The sequence below is a fragment of the Halichondria panicea genome, chromosome 6, assembly GCF_963675165.1.
Source record: "Halichondria panicea chromosome 6, odHalPani1.1, whole genome shotgun sequence".
Classification (NCBI taxonomy): domain Eukaryota; kingdom Metazoa; phylum Porifera; class Demospongiae; order Suberitida; family Halichondriidae; genus Halichondria; species Halichondria panicea.
In genome coordinates, this window is record NC_087382.1 from 5,430,534 (window position 1) to 5,437,234 (window position 6,701).

Genomic DNA, 6,701 nt, shown 5'->3' on the forward strand with positions numbered 1-6,701 from the left:
ATTACAACATATCAAAACATTGCAATGTGAAATGTCAAATTAAAATTGTTACCGCCCACTCAATATTTGTGACGTTTTCGTGTCATAACTTGTCATATTTGTCATTTCCTCTTCATAATAAATAATAAAAGTACTGCAGTGTAATTAGCAAACAAGGTAGCATAGATTCAAGTTAGCATCTGTACCTTTCTTCTGCAGACCAGATTATACTTTAATCTTGGTTCCTAACTCAAAATACAATGAAAAAGAGAATAAACTAAGTCTTTAATCAGGTGTCAAGTGTCACTGTTCGGACTTTCATCCAGTCCATCAAGTCTACCAGCTATTCTCTCCATTCATAATTACTCTACTCATCATCATATCCAATATATGTATGTTAACTATCTCTTGATGGATCGTCAGTGTCGGTAAATCCCACCAGGAGAGAGTTTCTCAGGGGCTTTCTTCAGTTCCTGGGCACTGTCTTTGCTTTGCCTTGCTTGTCTTGGAAACTTGACATCAGCTCTATGTTACAGTAGTATACCTTGGCTGTTACTTGGGCTGATCTGTCATCCTCAGAAGGTATACTGTAGTCTAGCTGGCACAATAAACTTTAGCTAGCTCTACTTACGCATGTAAGTAGAGCTAGCTAAAGTTTATTTACTTATGCAAAATTAACGCTGCTTAACACTAACAGGAAACTAGTGTTCAAGCTGGCGCTGTGCTAATGCCTCTCGCCATGTTTTTGCTTTCGCTCAAAAGTATTAGAGTGTTATATTAGTTTCTATAATGAATTTTATATTAAAGTTAGCTTACCTATATAAAGTCACTGAGAAGAAAAGACTTATTTACATGCATCTATTGTTGTTATTTATTGTATTATGTGGCTTACCAGGACCTCAAGAAAGAAGAAAATTGATTCTTCCAGGATCTGTAGTTCAGTGTATATAATATCAGACCTGTGTACATGCATATTGTTATCTATATTGTTATATGGTAGTGTTTTGTGGCTTACCAGGCCCTCAAGACAAAGATGATTCTGCCAGGAGGATCTGGATCTGGATCTTGGTTTCTCACACGTGGGGAATGAGCGCGCATGCGCATTACATCCACAGGAATAATAAAGGGTGTGTCCAAACAGATCAATGGCTACTGCTAGCTAGCTGTTTTAACAGATATTTTCTGAGTCTTGTAGCTAACAAAAAGCTAGCGCTTTAGTGCAAGGCTAACTCATATGTTGAATAGAAAGTATGTGCGGACAGATGATGCTATGAAAGATTCTGAAGAGACTGCAACAGCCTTCAATGTGAGTCAAACTAGCCATAACTCGAGAAAGAAGCTTTAGTTTGCTAATCCACGAATCAAAATCCAAGAGATCGTGGCTAGAAGCCTATAGAAGCTGTTAGTTTTCGTCGCATTGCAACCGTTGAGCAGTTACAGCTGGAACAGACACACAGACACACAGACACACACACACACGTACACACACGTACACACAGTCAGCTTTACCGTTAGCCTCGATCCCAGGCCGAGTTTTCGCTTTTATAACGGTTAGGTGAACAACTGGGCCTGGTACTAGTTGTCTGCGCATGCGTCAAATTTTCATTGTATATTTGTGGTCGGCAAAAATATTTAATAAATCAATAATGGAAATTTGTACACAGAAAATGCACAGAGTGAGTACACAAAAGATGCACATAGGGAGCTGCTTCACAAAGTCCTGGGGAGTTGCCAGTTGTGCTGCAGCACAATTACAGTGACCCAGGGCAACTTCAGGATGATTGAATGCCTTCAAATTACGTTTCAAAAAGATTTAGCAGGCTGCTGGACTTCTCTGATTCTAGGCCCCAACTCGTAACTCATTGCTTGAGAAAACGTAGATTCTCTTGATGTCTCTGAGCTACCCAGCAACGCTCAAATGAGCAGGTCATACTCCAGTCCTGTGTCTGTGAGTATAGGACAATATTAAAAGAAACCAAAGACGGTTAAACCCTTACCTCAAACTGTCCAGTCTCGTCCATTAGTATAGCCAAGAGGAGCACTGTTGGGATAGTTGGATATTAGCCATTGCTCCTGTACAGAGAAGTAGACATTTTAAATACGTGTAGATCTATACATATTAAATTTCTCGGTTATAGTGTCATTGTCGACGAGCTGATGATGGCAGCACCAAGTTCTCTAGCTCACACTCTTCACTTGATCCACCATATTAATGATGAAACTATAGTCTACCTACATTCTTGCCAAACATGAACAAGACTTGATAGCATAGCCGGCCATAGGGCCCACACAAAAATATCTGACCTTAACAAGCTTGACAAAGCTTTATACCTCTTCCCTTGTTGTTCAGTCTTCAGAATAAGCTTCAGAGAAGAGAGAAGCTTCAGCTAAGAGCCATTCCAATCGATTCCAATAATGATAAAACGGGAACTGACTTCTAGTACACGATAGTACACGAATATAAATGTCACGAAAGTGAACGAGAATATCCATTTGTCAGAATCTGACGAACGACTGACGCATGCGCAGACAACTAGTACCAGGCCCAGTTGTTCGCCTAACCGTTATAAAAGCGAAAACTCGGCCTGGGATCGAGGCTATCCCTCGTGCGGCTACGCCTCGAGGCATAACTAGGCAACCCACATTCATATGAATCCTTAGGAATTACTTGTGCTGCCTAGCACCGAACTAAAGGTAAATACCCTTCCCACAAAAATTTATGATGTAAAGTATGGGACAGTCCCTTTCCAGTCACTGCAATTCAATGGTAAAACTGTCATCACTGTTATATTTCAAACCTGAAAAACACTGTATGCAGCTCATGTAGAAACTGCATGTGAGGTATCATTGGAAAGAGTAATAGCTAGATTATACAATAGAGAGCAAACTAGAATTATTTCTAGGTAAAATTTCTTCTTTTTTAGTGTTTAAAGTACAAATTGTGTGTTTTTGTCTCACTTTTTACTGCATTTGTATACTTGTAGATTAAATGTTTGATGACAACTTTTACATATTTTTTACATTCATTTGACAAAATGTTTTGATATGTTTACTATTGATATAGTCTACATTCATGCTTGCTAAGCAGCTTAGTTGAGCAGAGTGCAGCTTTTAAAGGCCACACATGCATACTTCTATCGAGGCAGCAGCAAGGCATAAAATCGACTGGTTAGTGTGCACAATCATTGACCGGGCCACGCCCATCTAGACTAAGCCATGGCAACTTCATTGGGGGCAGCGATAAAATCAAGTTAAATCATTCTCTAATACAGTCATGCAATTTATCAATGGACACCTTTGAGCTTGTATTAACGATCGATGCATGTACAAATACTGAAACTACGCTCATAGCAACATGATTATTATATGGCCATTTGGGAGAAATCTGTTGCAAATCCACCATGCACTATAACTATGTTGACTTATTGTACGAATCACTCCATGGGCACTGACTGTATGAATAGATTCACTCAGGTGTGTCTCTGAGCACAGCTGGATATGATAAATAGATTCACTCGGATTGTTGCTGAGATAACTTCAATAATTCATTAAATCAGAACTCTGATACATACAAAATACACAGGCTATTTATACAAAAACAATACTAGAAAGAACCTTCTAGAACACTGGTACAGAAATGACTAAATATAAGAACATGAAACCACTAGAACTAACACAACACAGTATTTACGGAATCACAGGTTTACAGTACAGTATTTACGGAATCACAGTCTTTATCTTAATGTTTGTTCCATGTCGTAAGGATACCACATTTCCTCCCCTGTTAAATGTTAGTGTACCCACCATATCGATCAGGCCTGTTGCGATTTCTTTGCGGATATTGTCGAGCTGTTAATGCACCAGTTGAGGGTGACTCATCAGGTGGGGTCGGAGACAGATCAGTTGACTGATCAGGGGAAACTTCAAAATCTTGCAAATCGTTGTGAGCTGCCGTATTGTCGAAATCGTTTGGATTTGTTATATCGTCTTGTGACGACTTGGTGGTGGAAAGAGAATGAGTTCTATCACGTATGTGGTCGAGATGTCGCCGTAGTATCCTGCCATCACCAATTTCCACTTTGTAAGATACTGGTCCTGTCTGTTGTACAATGCTTCCTGGAAGCCTTGTTCGGAAATCTTTGAGCATTACTTGTTGACCAACAGAGAACGTCCTCGGTTTAGCATGTTTGTCATGTTGCTGTTTCTGTTTCATCTGCTTGTCAGATACCTTTCCCTCTGTGTTTGGTTTGAGGAGATCGAATCATGTACGTATTTTTCTTTGAAGGAACAGTTCACTCGGTGAGACGTTAGTGGTAGCATGTGGAGTTGAGCGGTATGAGTCCTTCTCTCTCTCCAGCTTTCATGGCTCTTTTGAACGTTTGTACAAATCGTTCAGCTTGGCCGTTCGTGGAGGGATGGTATGGAGCACTTCGTATGTGTCTTATGCCATTGGCTTGGCTAAATTCTTGGGATGTGAATTGTGCACCATTGTCGGAAACAATCTGTTCTGGTAGTCCATACCGAGCAAATAGTGCTTGCAGTGCCTCGATTGTGTTTTGAGACGTGGTGGAAGACATCTGAATCACTTTTGGCCACTTGAAATGGGCCACTAGAAACATTTTGTTAAGAATGGACCAGCGTAGTCAATATGGATCCTTTTCCATGGGCTGTTTGGCCAAACCCAAGGATGGAGTGGTGCTACTGCAGGTTTAGAGGCTTGTTCCTGGCACGATAGGTACGCTTTTGCTTGGTTTTTGATGTCTTTATCGAGTCCACTCCACCACACGTAACTGCGGGCAATAGCCTTCATTCGGACATTCCAGGGTGGTTCTTATGGAGAGCACGAAGGGTCTTTGCATGCAGGTTCTGTGGAATGATTGTGCGAATCCCCCACATCAAGCAACCACTTTCGATGCCAATTTCAAGACGGCGATTGAAATATGGTTGTAGATCCGGTGTCACTTTCTGTGGCCATCCTGATTTGACATACTTTAACACCTTGCTTAAGGTTGGGTCACGTCGGGTAGCCATCTGCACCTGCTGAGATGTTACAGGAAGAGCTTCGATTTGAGCCACATTGAAAGTGTGAATAGCATTAATGTCAGTCGTTTCGTACGAATCTTGTACTGGCAAGGGGAGACGTGATATAATGCATCAGCATTGCTGTGTGCTTGAGTGGGCTTGAATTTTATATTGTAGTCATAACCTGAGAGAAAAATTGCCCAACGTTGGAGACGAGCAGCTGCTAGGGACGGTATTCCTTTCTTTGGGCCAAATATAGCTGTCAGAGGTTTGTGTGTGAATTTTCTGCCATACAAATACTGGTGAAACTTTTTGGTACCAAATACCAATGCCAGTGCTTCTTTCTCGAGTTGAGCATAGTTTTGTTCACTTGTCGTTAGCGTGCGTGAAGCAAAACAGATTGGTCTCTCAGCCCCGTCTGGTAGTACATGAGAAATAACGGCTCCAATGCCATAGGCTGACGCGTCCGCAGCCATGTTGATTGGTAGGTCCGGGTCATAGTGGGTGAGCACATCAGATGATGTAAGTTGTTTCTTTGCTTCTGTAAAAGCTTCCTGACATTCCTGTGTCCATTCCCACTTATGACTCGCTTGCAGAAGTTGGTTGATTGGGTAAAAGATGTTAGAGAGATTCTTGATGAACTTTCCGTAGTAGTTCAGCAACCCGAGAAGTTCTTGAACATTCTTTGGTTCTGGAGCCTGTGCGATAGCATCAACTTTACTTGGAAGAGCTTGGATTCCCTCTTTGCTGATCTGATGACCAAGATATTCTACCGACTTGGCCAAAAAAATACATTTCTCCTTCTTCAATCGCAACCCATGTTCTGTAAAAGGTTTTAGGACTTGCTCCAGATTGTGTAGGTGGTCTTCTTCATCCACTCCTGTTATCAACAGATCGTCTAAGTAGCAGATAACGTGAGGCACTCCACGTAGGATGGTGTCCATCAGTCTTTGAAATATTGCTGGGGCTGACGCCACGCCAAAAGGAAGTCGGCTGAACTGGTATAACCCTTGATGGGTATTGATAGTCACGTATTTGGTAGAGTCCTTATCGAGTTCGACCTGTAGATACGCTTGTGAAAAGGGAGCCATTTGCTAGTGTTGCGAATAGGTCTTCGGGTTTAGGCAAGGGGTACTGATCAACTTCAAGGTCTTGGTTGATAGTCACTTTATAGTCGCCGCAGAGTCGAAAACGTCTGTCTTTCTTGGGAACTGCGACCAACGGTGCTACCCAGTCACTGCTAGGTATTTTCTGGATGATACCTTGTTGCTCCATGCGGTCCAATTCATCTCCAATAGCCTCTTTGGTTGCATAAGGAAAGGACGTGGTTTGAAAAACCGAGGAGTAGCATCTGGTCGTACTCTGAGAGTGGCTTTGTGTGAGGTCACAGTACCTTGAACAATGAATCGTATTCCTGTAACAAATTCTTTAGTGTACCTGCAGGGGGAGATTTGACAGTTGCAATACATTTCCAGTCCAACTGGAGGTACTTCAGCCAATTGCGTCCAAAAAGACAAAAGACTTGGTCCACTTCCAGCAAGCACCAGCCGAGCCACCTGTTCTCCATAATTAACACACACATTAATCTGACCTGTTACCATCATAGCCTCATCTGTATATGTCTTTAGCAAAATATTGGACTTACGCAGCTTGAATTTAGAGAACTTGGCCTTTCTGGTGGCCTCAGAGATAATAGATAT

General features: G+C 41.7%; 1 long non-coding RNA gene across 1 annotated transcript; it reads right to left on the minus strand.

Annotated features, from left to right (window-relative positions):
* Positions 1-74: 74 nt before the first annotated feature.
* On the minus strand, positions 75-1,453 carry LOC135337812 (uncharacterized). The gene is made up of 2 exons (XR_010395320.1): positions 995-1,453; positions 75-938 (listed from the first exon to the last, which is right to left on the minus strand). It is a non-coding gene; the product is annotated as an uncharacterized LOC135337812 (long non-coding RNA).
* Between the last annotated feature and the right edge of the window lie 5,248 nt (positions 1,454-6,701).